The sequence below is a fragment of the Cajanus cajan genome, chromosome 5 (genome assembly GCF_000230855.2).
Source record: "Cajanus cajan strain Asha chromosome 5, NIPB_CcT2T_4, whole genome shotgun sequence".
In the NCBI taxonomy this organism is placed as follows: domain Eukaryota; kingdom Viridiplantae; phylum Streptophyta; class Magnoliopsida; order Fabales; family Fabaceae; genus Cajanus; species Cajanus cajan.
The window spans coordinates 69,641,563-69,658,989 of NC_138521.1; the positions used below are offsets into that span (position 1 = coordinate 69,641,563).

At 27.4% G+C, this 17,427-nt stretch overlaps 1 pseudogene; it reads right to left on the reverse strand.

Annotated features, from left to right (window-relative positions):
- Nucleotides 1-12,624: 12,624 nt before the first annotated feature.
- LOC109808719 ((S)-8-oxocitronellyl enol synthase CYC2 pseudogene) lies at nt 12,625-13,925 on the reverse strand (annotated as a pseudogene).
- Nucleotides 13,926-17,427: the final 3,502 nt, after the last annotated feature.

Consider the following 17,427-nt stretch of genomic DNA (forward strand, 5'->3'; position numbering starts at 1 on the left):
TTCGTGTATAGGAATCGCTCTTTAATACAGTTATATACTGAAGTTTTTGTGATTCAATTTTTATTTAAAAAATTCGACTCAAGTTAAAGTTTTTTTTTTTTTTTTTTACGTAATATTTTAAAATTAATAATTAAAAATTAATTTATATTCATGAAATGTAATTGTTAATCAAACATTATTTACATTACTAGAAAAGTATCATTTTCTTTAAAAAAAATTCACAAATTTTTTTTACAAATTTTCTTATAATAATAGTTTCACAAAACTTTTTACGAATTTTTTTGTTTAGCAGTTATCAAAGAATTGTATCGAGTACCTGTCCCGTTACGAAGTTACTGTGATGCTCATTCTGCCAATAAGTTTGTTTTTTTTTTCTTCATTCTATCTCTTGCTGTTTACCAAACTGTTCAATATAATTTGGAAAGAGGAAATAGAAAATAGCAATGTAGATTAATACATATAAGCAAACACAAGTGAAGACTAAGAACTAATTACAATCTCAATTAAAATACCTTCCAAGAACTAATTAGAATCTTTTTAGTGTCCATATCCTGTTAAACTTACGTATTCCTAATAGTGTGTTTGGGTGGAGAATTTAAATGGAGTAATTTATTTATTTGAAGAATTTCAATTTTTTTGAAGTGAAATATCTTGTTTGGATGGAGAATTTATAAGGAATTTGAAATTCAAGCATTTGTGAAATTCCTTGAAATAGTAAAATTTCAAATTCTCCAAGTAAGAATTTGAAATTCTTCATATTTTTTTTTCTTTTTATTTCACTTATATATTTTATCTTATCTCATATCTCTTCATATTTTTAATTATTGAATATTTAAAAATATTTTTAAAATTATTAAATATTATCTAATGTTAATTTTTAAAATTATTAAATATTTAAAAATTAGCTAATATTTATTTTTATAAAATTTAATTTAAGAATCTCAACATATAAATATATTATTAAAATCAAATTTACCATGGTGGAATCAAATTATCATATTCAACCCAATAATTTAAAATTTGAGAAATTTAAATTGACTTATTCAAACAAAATATTTTAAGAATGATGGAAATTGAAATCAAAGTAATTCAAATACCAAGAATTTAAAATTCCTTGAATTTGTAAAATTCCTCATCCAAACACACCATAAAAGTTTGTTTTGTTATTGTTGGTATGATATCCCGTCTATTTATACTTGCTGATTTTCAAACTTAATTTCACTTGTGCATTTTCTTTTTAATGAAGCTAATCAAGAACAGGGACATTGATGTTGCATTTGGTAAATTGCGTGAATGGTATCCACAGATTGTTGAGGTGGGCTCTCCGATATATTATGCTTGTCTCAGCTGTGTATATCTTGTTTTGATACAAAGCTAATTCTAATTGGATTGATTAAAAATGCAATCATGTTTGCTGTTGTGTGTTTTATAGTTTGAATCATAATATATTAGAGTGTTCAAATTAAATCTGTGAGGTTGTATTTTGTCTAAACTTTGACAAAAGATATTAAAGAATTGTGATGTGATAATAAAAAATGATATAAAAATTAACTAATCATAAAGTGTTAGCTAGTTCACCCTCTGCTAAAGAGTGACTTTATCAATTACTTGCATGAATGTATGTTATACTACGTATTACTTATTACACGTAATTCAAAAGATAATTTTTTTAACTAAAGTATGACTTGAGTTCTTATACTACGTATGCTTGAACTGTGGCAGGTGAACGAGAAAGTAGAATATTGTGACGTGTTCATGTAATTGTAGCAGCAAGACATATTTGTATTTCTATTTGTCGTGAATGCGTTTTCTTTTTGGAGTGAACCAGAAACCTCTTATTGTTGGTGATAGCCATAAATTGCAGTGAGTTTTTTCATTCACTGTTGTATGATTTATGAAGTTGAAACTTTGCCTTTACATGTTAGTTCTTACATAAGAATGTAACTATGAAATTTGAAAACTTTTTATATGCTTCTACACTCTAAATGTATCTTGAGATATTCACACTCTAATTTTTATTATATTTATTTTGGGTAATAAAAGGATGCTCTTTTGGAGTATAGGACCAAGGGAGAAGTCCTTTTATAGCATACCATAAGGACGAATTTCTCGATTAAGCACTTTTCCTTCATGGGAATCTAAATCCAAATTTCGCATATTATATACCTATTTTACGTTTAAATTTTTAACTCGTATCATTTAATTATTCTTATATTTTTACTATATATAACTTAGTATGGGACAAAGTACACACAACTAATTCACCAATACTGTAATACATTTTTTTTATTGAGGGTATTTTCTAATTTATAATTAGAGACTAATTATAAAAGTAAATTTAATCTTTCTCAAGATATTTTTTTTATATACATAGTTAGAAATCCAACCTTGACAACATATCTTATTGGTATATACAATAACTTGTTGAATAATTCTGGACTGTTAATGGAGCATTTGTTAAGGTGGAAGTGGGGTGTTGACATAAGTCACAGGATACGCCTAGTGAATTTGGATATGATTATCCACTAGTACAAAAGAGGTGTACTACGTCGGGTATTTTGAGTTTTTTACGTCAGAAAACATACCGACTTGGAAGCAGGAGACGTAAATTTTACGTCGGACCTGCAAAACTGACGTAAATTTACGTCAAACATTACGAAATCCGACGTAAAAAATAGTAAAAAAACAAAAAAAAACATAAGAATGCAAGCAGAACGGCCCGTTCTGCTTGCAGAACAAGCCATTCTGCATGCTTGCAGAACTACCCAAAAGAAAACGCTCACTACCTATACAAATAAAACAACCAAAAAATCGAATAAAACAGATAGCCAGAGTAGAAATGCGAAATAGAAAAGTGCTAACGAAACCTTGATTCATACCTGAGGAACAACAACAATGTGCGAATGAGTAACAAAAAGTTCATCCCTCTGCAAAAGATAAAAAAACGATTCAGTAATGAAGGAGAGGGAGAGGGTTTACAGAGAAAAAAATGAAAAGTGATGAAGAGTGAATGCGCGCGGTGTGCCTCGCGCTCTCTTATTCAAATTTGCGTCCTTTTTTACGTCGGACCTAGTAGGGTCCGACGTAAAATGTCAAATCTACGTCGGACACAACGTACCTCCGACGTAGATCTGACTTTTTACGTCAGACCCTACCAGGTCCGACGTAAAAAAGTTCACGAAAATTACAAAAATGCTATCGCGTTTTTTTTAAGTCAGATTTTCGTATTTCTGACGTAAAAGGGGGTGACGTAATATGCTGATTTTCCACTAGTGATCCGCCTGCAGGCTTTCGGACACGAATGACATAAATTGAATAAAATGGTCAATAATTTTCTAGTTTATATAAAAGGAGGTGAATATGACAAAAACTAGAGACGAGAGAACATTATGTTACTTTGTTTAAACAAATATTTCACGTTTAATATAAACATATAGATATATATATGGGATATAAACTTTAAACTTAGGCAGCATAAATTATTTCATGCATGTTGCAGAGTAAAGAAGATAGCGTGCATCTTGACAATATATACTTGGCCTCAAATGGGTTATTATGTGCCAGATACTTAACCATAATATATAGGCAACTTGATTTAATGCTTTTTATATACAATATGAACAAAATTGTTACAAACAAATGAATATCAACGTACAGTTTTATGCATAAAGATAGATAAGTTGAAAAAAGATGGAGTGATATTGTAGACAACAGTGAGTTGAACATGGGAACGCATTAAGCGCCACCAACTTTGATTCATTCCACGCGTGTGTGCTAATTGCTGAGTCTATTTTAATTTATGATTTGTGGCTGCTAAATAACCCGTTAAAGCAAAGCAATCCTATGCTAGTTTTCTAGAATATGTCCTTAGACCAGTGTTGTATTAAATTCGTTATATAGCCAAAACATTTATCTGCCTTTACTGATTTGTTACATAGGTTGAATCCTATTTCTTGGTCAAAACTAAATTCGTTATATAGCCAAGACAGTATTGCTGATTTGTTATATAGGCTTATTAATCATATTTCTTATATATTGATTGAATTTTATAAAAGATCAATAATAGTTTATTAATCTTATTTCTTATTATTTTAATTTGTGAAATAAAAACAAGAGTAATGAGACCAGATCGAAGTTGAATGTTAAGACGAAAAGACCACTCTAGCAGAGGTTACAAGTTGCAATAAGAGTAATTATTCGCTACTTTGTCGCTACTTCATCTCTAGAGGTTGCAGGTTCCTCTACAAATCTTACGCCTATGACAGAAGAACGGGTCACTACAATTATAAATACTGCATTGATCTCTTTTTTGCAAACACAATTACTAAAGATGATTAGACAGATAATTCAAGCAGTTCAACTATCAACAACACCATCAACCAACCAACGTAGGGAGGATCAAGGACGAGATGATGATTTTACTAGCTTAGGTTGATTACTATTTAGGACGGCTCGTTATTTGACTTTTCTTTTTGGAAGACATTGATTAGTTTGAGTTTCTTTAAGATAGTATGCACAAGTTGGATTTTGTAAGATATTTAAAAATTTAGTTTTGTAAGAGATATTGTTACACACAACTTTTATTTTAAATCATGTCCAATTGAAGAAAAAAAAAATGTAGTTGATTTAGTTTTATTTAAAATATTCAAATGAAGTGATATATATTTACAGGAATTCATGAGAGAATAATGTATATAGATAAATTGAGAATGTTTCGGGAGATATTAGCGAGGGATTCGCGAGGAAACTCAAAAGATATGTTGTTAAGGCTTCGCAAGGGATTAGTGTGGTATTCGCGAGAGAACTCAATCGATATGCTTTGATGGATTTGCATGGGATTAGCAAAAGATTTGCGAGGGACTTTAATTGAAATACTACGACAGAGTTGTGAGAAATTAGCAACAAAGTAGCGAATGATATCTTGCGAAGGTTTTGCGACATGTTAATGAGGAAATATCCAATGTAGTTAGCGAGAGAATTAAAGTTTTACATTTGCGAGGCAATAGCGATGAATTAGCGGCACAAATTTGCGACCTGAATTTAGCGAGGAAATCGTCCTTCGCAAATTCCTCTCTAGTCCCTCGTCATTTTGTTTAGCGAGAAATTTGCGAAGGATATACAAAAAAAATTGGATTTAGCGACCACCAAAATCAGTCTCTAAATTCATAAAATGGTCGCTATTTGCCTTAACGACCGAATTTAAGTAGTCGCAAAAACCCTAGTCGAAAATTTTGGTCGCTAAAGATTTATTTTTTATTTTATTAAATTTTATAGACGTTGCAAATTCGGTCGCTACAAAATACTCATATTTGGCCTCTTAAGGATTCTATTTCACAATACTTCACTTTTCAGCATGTTTTGTCCTCAATTACACAATTTTTGGGAAACTTCCCAGAAGGTCACCCATCCCTATATTACTCCAACTCAAGCACGCTTAACTGTGGAGTTCTTATGAGATAAGCTACAGAAAGGCATATGCATATTATCAGTATAGGTAGTACAAATTAATTCATTTAAGTCATCCTCAAATATACAATCTCATACTTATACTATTTTTGGATTCCTCTCATTTCGGTGTATCCGAACCGTTATAAAAATATAATAATATATTTAATAATTATATTACCAATAATAATTATTATATTATATTTAATTAATCTTTATTTATATATATTTACTTTTATAATTAACAATCTACTTATTTCTATTTAAAATTAATATTATGATACAATTTAAATTATCTATTATAAATTTAAAATTTTAAATAATAATTTTTATATTTTAAAATGAGAAGGGTTATAATAACACTGGTATAACTTTTACTAAGTATTACATTGTTCAATAACATTATATTAAATGTGAATTTTGTAAATCCAACCGTTAAATTGAAAGTTTATATCACTTTATATGTTTATATCAAGTTTTGTTAAAATTGAACAACAACTTGAAGGTAATCAAAGTGCTCATATTTTAATATATTTTGAAATGTATATGTTACGTCAATTTTATTTTACAAAAATGAAGTATCAAATCATCTTGAATTCGTATAAAATTTTGTATATATGATCTAAGAGTAAAAAACTTTCAATCTAACGGTTGAATTTATAAAATTCACATTTAATATAAAGTTATTGAGCGATGTAATACTTAGTAAAAGTTACACCTGTGTTATTATAACACTTCTCTTTTAAAATATTATTTTTATAAATTAAATTTTAACATTTTAAAGAAATTATTAATTAACTTAATATGTTTATTCATCTTAAATATAAGATATAAAATTCAAAAAATGTATTTATCCTTGTTTTATTTTCTAAGTATCAACCATTAATAAAATACTAATTTAAAATCTTATTAAGTTATATCATAATATTTTCATATCAAGTTTAAAACCAGATATTAGTTATAAAATATGTTAATTTGCATTGGAATTTTATTTCAACATGAAACTTTAAAATAAATGTGCAAATAAAAAAAACTCGGTTAAAGCAGTCACGTATTCTATTTGATAGAGAAAAAAACAAGGAAACGCATTGTAATGTATTAAAAACAAATCAAAAAGAACCAAAGGGTGGTTTGCCCAATTAGTTAAGGGGAAAGACTTAAGATTTTCTCCAAGTAAGTATGTGTGTGAATTCGAGCTCTACTGTCAGCAATTTTAGCCTTTTTAAACAAAACAGGTGTAATTGTAATAAAAAGGAGGTGTATATATCATAAGTTAAATACTATGAACATCTATGAGTAAATTAAAATCAAAGGATAATAATTTTTTTAAATTACTAAAAAATATTTCATTTTATAATTGTTTCACAAATTCTTACTAATTTTTGTATAAGTCAATTCCTTTTAAACAATGAAACTAGCACGATTATATCAATTGAATGATTAAGCCTAACTTTTAAAATAACAATTGAAATAAAATAAGATTCACGAAAATAATTTCAAAATATATTAGGTAAATAATTTTTATATATAGAAAAATTAAAGACAAGGATTAAAATAATCAATAGAGTTAATGTAATATTCATTTATAAATATTTAAATAAATTATAAGTAGCAAGGTATTATTTAATTGATGTTTAAAATAAAATATTTTATAATATCTAAATGAATTGATTTTTAAGATAAACTATTATATACATATTTAATTAATATAATTTTAAAATATATATGTATGATTAGATATATTTTTAATAAATATTTTTATATTAAAAATTAATTTATCATTAAACAAAATAAAAATATTTCAAAATATGGTTGTTGTTGAATCAGTTTTCCATGGTGGGATCATATTCATATATGATAATAGAATCATGTCTCCTCAAAGAAGCAATATCTACCCCAAAGTACTACGAGCATAATCGAAGATAAATGTTATAACGTATTTTAAGTAATTGATCTCATGTGTTATTGGTGTATATATTTATATATATAATTTACTTTATAATTTTTATTTATTAAACTAATGGAACATTAATTATATTTTATTAATTTTAGATTTGTTTGATAAATTTTTATTAATCCTTATATAAGCCAATTATTTTTAATTTAATGGAACTAACGTGTTTATATCAATTGAACTAGATGTTTAAGTCAATTTTGAAAATAATAATGAAAATAAATTAAGATTTATGAAAAAAAAATTATTTATCTTAACAAAATTGGAAAGCACAATAAATTATGTATTTTCATATTATCTAACAATGTAATAAAATATTAAGCATGGTAAAAGAGAAATAAATTTTTCAAGAGAAAAATAAATAAATTTTCTAGATAAATTATTATTTAAATTAGTCTATTTTTTTAAAAACGATTCAATTAAAAATATTATTATTTAATTTTTATTTATAGCATTATGTTTCTCATTTTTTTAATACATCATGATATATTAGTTATCTATTTTAAATTATATAATTTGTATTATTTTAAAAAATAAATTAATTTTATTGGGAGGGTATTGATTTTTATTTCTTATCATTAATATTTTTATCATTATAAAAATAATATTATATATTTTTATATTTGCTTTCATTTAAAAGAAATATATTTTTAAATTTTTAAAAAAATTTACATTTAGCGACCGATTTTAATTTGATCGCTAAAATTATTATAAATAATAATATTTTATTTTTTTAGCGACCGATTTTAATTTGGTCGCTAAAATTATTATAAATAATAATACTTTTATTTTTTAGCGACCCATTTTAATTTGATCGCTAAAATTATTATAAATAATAATTATTTATTTATTTTTTTAGCGACCAATTTTAATTTGGTCGCTAAAATTATTATAAATAATAATATTTTATTTTTTTAGCGATCGATTTTAATTTGGTCGCTAAAATTATTATAAATAATAATATTTTATTTTTTTAACGACCGATTTTAATTTGATTGCTAAAATTATTATAAATAATAATATTTTATTTTTTTAGCAACGGATTTTAATTTAGTCGCTACATTTTTTATAAATAATAATAATTTTTTATTTTTTTAGCTACCAATTTTAATTTGGTCGCTAAAATTATTATAAATAATATTATTTTTATTTTTTTAGCGACCGAAACCATTCCGTCGCTATTTTAGCGACCGATTATTTGTCATTAAAAAATTCGGTCGCTAAATTGGTCACTAAATAAATTTGCAACCAAATCAAATTCGGTCATTAATTATGTCGCTATTAGCAACGAAAAAAATTGGTCGCTAATTTCAGTTGTTAAATTGACTTTTTTTTGTAGTTTTCCCTCTCTAATTTGAAATTTTCTTATAATACATATCCATTAATTGGTGCTCAAAGAAATAATAATTCTAGAAAAAACTGTTGTTAAAAAAAATGTTTTAATTTATATAAAGGATTATTTATCATTCAATGACAAATCAGTACCAGGATTTCGTATCCATTGGTGCCTAAAGAGATAATAAAATAGAATCTAACACAATACTTACTTAATTCATGCTTTTCAATATTTACCTGGCAGGTATATTAAGCAAATAGTAACTACGATTTTGAGATTCTTTTTCTCAAATTGCAGCAACAAATTTTAATTGTCATTCGTATTCAAAACAGGAGAGTTGCTTAATTGCCATGTTCTTAATCTTTTGTATTATGGATTTTGTGGTCAATTTCTCTGGCCATTACAATTAGTATTCTTCTATTAAAACTATTTTATGTTATTTCCCCCTTTTGTTAATACGTTGTTTCTCAAAGTAAGTTTGTAATGTTAACTATTTTTTTTTATTTATTAAAATTATAATGATAGCACCAGATTCAAACTTAATATTGTGAATCATCTAAAAAATTATGAAAATATACTGAAATTCTAATTTTGGGCCAAACATTTATATTAAACCTATAAATCTTAAGTTTCTCTCTCATGTCAGACCAAATTATTTGACCAGTCTAAACCCTTACAACAACTATATATTATATATTTTATATAATAATAATAATATTATTATTATTATTATTATTAATTTCAGACATACTTATAATAACATTAATCAACTAAATCTTGTAACAACATATTTTAATTAATTAATTAAATGAATATTAATTTTTAAATACTTAAAATTTACTGAAAATGAGTAACTTCACCAAACTATAAATTTCTCCCTTTTTTAAACATACACTTTGTTTTAAGAAAATTTTATTATCCCAAATTTAATTACTTAAATTATAAAAATTTTATTTCTTAAAAAAATAAATAAAACACAGAAAAAAAAACACACCGAAAAAGACAATAAATCTCTTAAGGTAGAAATTGGGTCGTTATAATTTGCATACCTTTTAAGAATTTCGTCTTTATAATTTGATTACAGATTCAATCATTTAAAATGAAACTTTTTTAGAACAACAAACCTCAAACTACTTGTTAAATAATTTGATCAAACAAGATTGTGGGTTTTGTGATCCTTCTAACTTGTCATGATAATTTTCGATTATTTTAATTCATAAATTGTGATTCTTCATTGCCTACTACTTTTCAATATTTAGTGTAGCTTTGAGTTAATCACTCTCAAAATTATATTAGGATATGTAAAATAGATGAGACACAAACAAGAGATTATGTCCTTTAGATAATACAATGGTCTAAAACCTTAGACCAACCATTGTTTGGTCATAAAAAAATCATTAATTGTCTCGTTAGCGTCTTAATGTAGAATAATTTCAAAAGTTTTAGAACATTAAAAAAAATTACCAAATTAATTATAAGACAACGGTTTTAACTGATCTTTAGATACTAAAAAAAAAGTTGATCAAAGAGAATATATTCATTTTCAAAACTAAGGTGATGAAACATAAGCATCTTAAAAATATAACATTGCATTTGTCGAATGAAATATTTCTAATATATAAGGGAAAAAAGGAGGTTAAACTAGGATATTTAGATGAAAACAACCAAACTTGCATTCATCAAAGGATAAAAATATACAGATGCAAACTTTTGACGGCTTACACTTCACAAAACAGAAAAGTTTTCACTTTATGTCTATTTAATGCAATTATTTCAAAATTAACTCATGATAATTATATCAATTTTCAAAATTAAGCATAATCATTGAAAAGTTAAATTACTGCATTTGGGTTAAAAATATCCACTTCTTTCCTTTAATTATTATAAAGATAAAGATGTAACAATAATATCATTAAAATAAAATAATACCTCTAGATAAAGTTATTGATCAACCAACAATTGGAGATCAAGAGAGTGCAATACTATCGATGAGAATAGGATAAAGTGAGAGAAAAAGACAAAACAAAATGAGTGCTAAAAAAGCATGGGAGCAAAAAGTAGTGCGTCGTGAGATCGAGGTTTTCTTGGTGTTGCTTATAAGTAATTCTCTCTACAACATTACTGCTATATCAACTCTGGTTCACTTTATAGATTGCTTAAATTTTAACAGAATTATTTATAGAAGTAACTTTGCTAAAATTTAAACAATCCATAAAGTGAACTAGAGCTGATTTGACAGTAATGTGACATAAAAAATTGTTTATAAGCAACTCTCATTCAAGATGTTCTAATGAAATGGAAAAACACAGGACAGCCATATAAAGTATACAATTCGGCCACGCCTAAAAAAATAAGATGGAAGCAAACCAAAAAGGCAAAAACAAGGAAGAACTAGCGTTGCCAGTTTCAATTTTTTCTTAAAAGATAAAAAGCTTAACTATTTTTTATTTTAACAACAATTTTGATTTTTTCTTATTTATATAGACAGATTAAGTGGATAAAACAAAGAGAAATGTTTTTATTGGCTTTTTTTAATGTCAAACGAAAATATCAAACAAATAAAATAAATAAGTTAGTTAACATCTCGTGTTTATACTGCTCACATTTATTAAGTATTATTGATGAAATAAATTAGTTAATATCTCCTCCTATGCTAAGTTATGTAGTATGTACTTTTAAAACGCGATATACAAGTGAGCGTCTAATTCAACAAAATTAACACCTTGTTTGGTAGATATGAAATAGTAAAAAAATAGGCTAGATAGCAAAGAAAAAAAAACTATAATTGTTTGATATAAAAAAATTTGTCAATGTTCCAGTAAGGGGATAACAGCCGAAAAATCTTGAGTGATGTGAATTCTAAGAAAATCTAGACATCATCCTGACTTAGAACATTCAAGAATGAGAATAACCTGACCTTCACCGAGTCTTTTTTTTCCTTATTTATATGGGTCTCATATATATAATACGGATTTTTGATCATCATCCCCTTAAAGCGCGCGGATCCTTCAAAGATATGAGTATCACACTTTCTTATTTTTTTACAAATTACTACAAAAATAAATAATACACTCTAAAAATTTATTTATATTCAAATAGAACATACTCATATTCGAATAATACTTTTGTTACTTATGCAAAAAAAGTTTTTATTTGTTCAAACAAATAAAACTTTTATTGAATACTTTCAAAGAAATGCAAATTTTTTTTATTTATTCAAATAAAGTAAAGAAAACGTAACTTTCATTCGAATAAAATCCTATTTATTCGAATGAAAGTTAATTTAGATTTTTATTTAATTACTTTAAATGTTTTATTTTATTTACTTAATTTAAATTTATTATTTTAATTAATGTTTAATCTAAAAAAATATTGTTTTAAAATTATATACTTACTTTTAATTATGTATTTATTTTATTTCAAATATTATGTATTTAATTACATAATTTTTATTTAAATAATTAAAATATAAATTGATTTAAAAAATATTATTTACTTTTTTACTCTATTATTTATTTATTTCTCTCTTATCTTTTTATATACTTTATTTTCTCACACCGTAAAGCTCCCATCTAATATGGCTTAACAAAATTTTATATATCAATGTACAGAAACAGTTTGTTGTTCTTCTACCCAAAAGCCCCTCTAATGCTTCTAACCAACTACTTATGCAAGTGCAAAATGATGATATTACGGAAAGTTAAATATTATTGGTCTAACAATTGCACATTTCAAACGAACCCTCTAAATTTGTAGGGTCGCCGTTAAATTTCTCCATAAATAAAACTGAACTTCATGCGAGAAAATATGAAATATAGGGTGTTTAATTTGTTTCAAAATTAATTATTGAATACCAATTTTTACTTGTGAAGTATTACGAAGTTGAGCGTTGATAAAGAAAAATTATTATATAATTCTAGACCACGTAGTCTTTAATTATTGTTTACATAATTGACTTAAACATAGACATAGACACTTACGGGCTTAATTATTTATTGTTGATAGGATGGTATGATTTTCATCTTTCTCAGCTCCTCCACCCAGAATCTGATACTTTTAAACGTATCAGCATGGCCGAAAAACCCGTATTCCCTACACTTGTTCATACTAGACACATGTTGAAACGGAAAACGTAGCACTGTTTGGAAGGCTTCATAACACACAATTTCCTCCAACTTGGTATTGCAAAGCCCGTATTTCTCCACAATCTCTTCCCAAACGCTTCCCTTATCATGCATCAGCTCCGCCAAATCAAACTCTTCCCTTTCATCAAACGCCACAAACCCCACATCGAAAACCTCAGCGAGCAGCTTCCACACGCTCTTCCACATAAAAACATCACCGTTCGTGCAGTTAAAGGCCTGGTTCTTAGCCTCGGGTGTAACCGCAGCCCACACGTGCTGCTGCGCCAAGACACGCGCATCGGTCATGTCGCAGAAATGCTCCCACGTGTACTTCGTTCCCGGGTACCGAAACGCCAACCCCAGGTGGCGGCAAATTGCGGCGTAGGTCCCCAGCGTCAACAGCGCGTTGTATGAGCTTCTCGCGGTGGCGCCTAATATGATGGAGGAGCGGTGCACTGAGTATGTAATCGAGGGCGCGTGGGATTCAACCAGATCCTCGAGCGCGTAGTAGAAGTTGGGGTAAGGGAGGCGTGGCATGTTCTCGTCGAAGGGTGGCTCCTGGCAGACGAGTTGGGTGGACAGGACCGGGTCGAAAATTGGGCCCATGTAGTGTTTGGTGCCGGTTTGGACCGTTACATGGGCCAGCCGGGAAGAAGAGGAGGACTTGAGGGCGGTGAGAACGTTGAGAAGCATGCTTTTGTTGACACTGATGTTGGCTTCTTCGTCTGCACGAACCTGCAAGGTGATCCAGAAAAGATGCGTGACCTCATCAGCTATGGGGAGAAGCTTCGCGCGTGTGTCGCCAGAGTCAACAGCGTCCAAGGTGATCAACTCGTCCACCATAGAAGGAGGGAACCAACTGGGCCCTGGTCGGCGGGCCGCGCCGTAAACTTTCCATGGGCCTCCCAGACAGCTCGGCTGCTTCAGGGCTTGGGCTAGGCTCAGCCCAGTCACCCCGGTGACACCAACCACCAGTGCTACAGAACCTTGGGTCTCCATCATCCTAATAAGTAGATAATTTAACTGAGTGGTGTGGAGTGTGCTTTGGAATGTGGAATTTAAAGAATTACGGCATTAATATTATTATATTAGATGTACCGAGTAATTCCTACCTCAAATAAATAAAAAATTGTACATAATTATTCAATTACGCTATTATTTTGCAATCAACGTACATTATCAAAAAAGTATAAAACACGTGGTGGAAAAAATGGTTCAACCAAAAAATGTGTGGTTAGTATTAGTCTTTGCAATTTTTATCAGACTTGGAAAAAAAAAACTTGTCGTTTGCTATGCAAGTCTTACTATTGTTCCCTCCATTTTTTTTCATAATCATTTTGTTAGTATTTTATTATTTTTTTTAATTTTCACTTTTCTAAAACTTATGATTTCTTAATTTTTTTTTATATTTTTTTAATAATTAATGTATGTTTATTAAATAATATTGTATCTATTTATTTTTTAATATACCTATTTTTTCTCTAATCATCTAAAGAGTATAATAAAAAAATGAATAATAAATATTTTAAAAAATTAAAATATCAATTATTTTTTTAATTTTTTGTATATAACTTTAAAGACAATAAAAAAAATGGAGGGAGCATATTAAATAAATTGTGGAAAGTTTGGGAAAAAATATCAAGAATTTGGAGTTAGGTGTGGGAGTCAAAAATGGAAAAGCGTATCTCAAAAAGGGTATATAGGGTGAAAGCAAGAGAGAGAAAGAAAAAAAATAATAAAACAAAGGAATGGTGAAAGAATAAATAAGAGTTACGATAAACTATGCAATAGAAATTAAATAGAGAAAAAGATGAGATGAAATAGGAATGGAAGAAAAAAGTAAAAGTAAAAGTACATCTAGTATTTTAAATTCCTTTCTATATGGTGTATGAATTACGTGGTTCATTTTGTTTCATACTTTCATTCATTAGTTTTTTTTATTTATTTAATCAATATTTTAACTTGTACAAAGTACATGGTAATATTTATTTTATATTTAAATTTACAATAATAAAATTTAAAGTATGTTATACTATAATTAAAATTTATAATACATAAATATTTGTATCATATAAACTATATTCAGGTTTATGATAAATGACTTCTATTATGATTCAAAGTTTTTCTTAATTATTATTATCTTAAAACACTTTTACTCAATAAAACTACAACGTATTTTAATTTATATATTGAGGATTGTATACCAACCTATAAGAAATCAGAACTGCGATTTCATATCCATTCATACCCAAAGAAGAAGATGGGTGCTTACTTCGAGGAACAAAACTCCTGGAAAATGAAAGGATAACACTTTCGGAATAGAGACGAGGGGTTGGGTGCAAGTATTTAATAATTTAATGAACAAGTTAGAGACATGGTGCCTAACAGCCTAAGTGTGTTCAAGATAAAGTCCTGCATGCTGTCAAAGTGTCAATGCTAGAGGTGCGCGTGGCCGGTACAATCACATCAATGATGATAAAATGGGCCTCGATGTGCGGGCTGGTCCGTTGGCATTAGGGGTGGACAACGCGCGGATTCGAGCAAAAAAATGTTCAACCCGTTATAAATCAATTTTGAAAAAATGTGACCCGTATTCAACTGACTAAACTTTTCAGTTTGAGGCAGTTTGGGTTGAAACGTATTTAAATTTGAGCGGGTGAGTACAATCGGGTTTTAGATTTTTTGTGAATCAAGTTATCTTAACGAATGTGAAACTTAAAATGATAAAAAAATATTTTTAAAACAATATACAAAGATAGAATAAAGATAACAATGGATGGTGTAAGTAGATTCGTAAATAAAACATTAACAAACTAAAGAAGCAAAAATAAAAGATAACAAAATCTATAGTTGTTACATACAAAAGAAATCTAAAAGATTACAAAATTCATAAGAAACCACATTCACACAAGTTGTACTTAAAATGGAGATAAGAAGATGAAAAATAAATATAAAGAAATAAACAAAAATAAAACTCTAAAAATAGACTAGTGTGTTGAGAAATTGAATGAGGAAGGAGAAGACAAAAGAAATATCTGGGTTATGAGAAAAAAAAGTTACAAATTGATGACTATATTATACTTGAAATAAAGATTTTTGAGTTTGGATCATTGTCGTTTAGTTATACAAAAGTAATAAAAATCTAAACTTAACTTATTTTTTGGTTGGGTTCGATTTTTAGCGGATTTAAAAATTTAAAACCAAACCTGCCTAATATAACCCTTATAAAATCAAAATTTTAACCTGATTTACCCATAAAACACGCTCGAACTCACCCAAAAGTAATATTTTTTATCGGGTCTCGATTTTATGTTCATCCCTAGTTGGCATGATACTCATTCCGCTTATTTGAGATCTATTTGAGAATAGGATCGTGATATATACACCTCCTTTTTTTTTTATAAGTACACCCCTTTTTAAAAAAAAATTAAATTTTTAAAATATCTTTAATTTTTTATTTTTAATTTTTTAATTTTACATTCCTAACATTTAATTTAATACTTTTTTTACATATCTCTTTCCCTTATTTTCACATGTACCTTCTTAATTTTTCTTCACCCCCACCTATTTTGGTAAGTAATTTTAATTTTTTTAGTTTTATATTATTCTTTTTCTCTTCCTTTTTCAGATTTCTCACTAATTTCACTATCCACATAGTACTCTAGAATAATGAAAATATCTTTTTCATAACACTAAATTTAATGTTAAAGTTTTTGAAGAGGTGAGAGTAAATGAAGTGTTGAAAGAAAAAATGTGTGTCTAATTTGATAAAAACTATCGATGAAGCTACACGTACCTATAATGTTCTCGCCTACTAATTTTATAATTTGGGTGCATGTGAAAAAGTGAAAGAAGTGAAAAAATAAAAGAGAAATATAAAAATTGAGAGAATTGAAACTACCCACTGAAATAGGTAATGAATTAAAGGGAGATAAGATAGTACTTATAAAAACTGGAAAAGAGAGAAAGGAGGTATGTGAAAAGAAAAAATAATAAATTAAAAGTTAGAGATGTAAAATTAAAAATTTTAAAAATACAAAAATTTAAATATTTTAAAAAAATTAAAAATAAAGGAAATGTACTTATTAAAAAAAAAGTGTATATATCATTAGCTGAATAGGATCATGATATATCCTTAGGATAGCCCATTTAAGTTTAGGGTTTGGTTGTTAGATTTAAGGTTCGCGATATAATCACATTTATTTTTCTTAATATAATTAATTTATGTCAATGTTTTAGATATTAAAAAATAATTATGTTAAAAAGGATATTAAAACAAATATTAATTTTTTTTTAAAAAAATAATAAACTAACCTGTCAGTCTACTAATTTATCATTGGATAAGAAAGTTAGGACGTCTAGTCAATTTTATAATTTGGCAGGTCAGCCAATTCGTTTTACAATCATCCATAATTACATCCATATGCGGTGAAATACACATGACAATGCATTTTTTTCCCCATTACTAAGAACTAAGAACAGTAAAGTATCTTCAATTGAAGATGAAAACTATATTTTATTTAAAGTTTATCAAAAACTAAACGACCTAAACATATGGTCATTTTTAT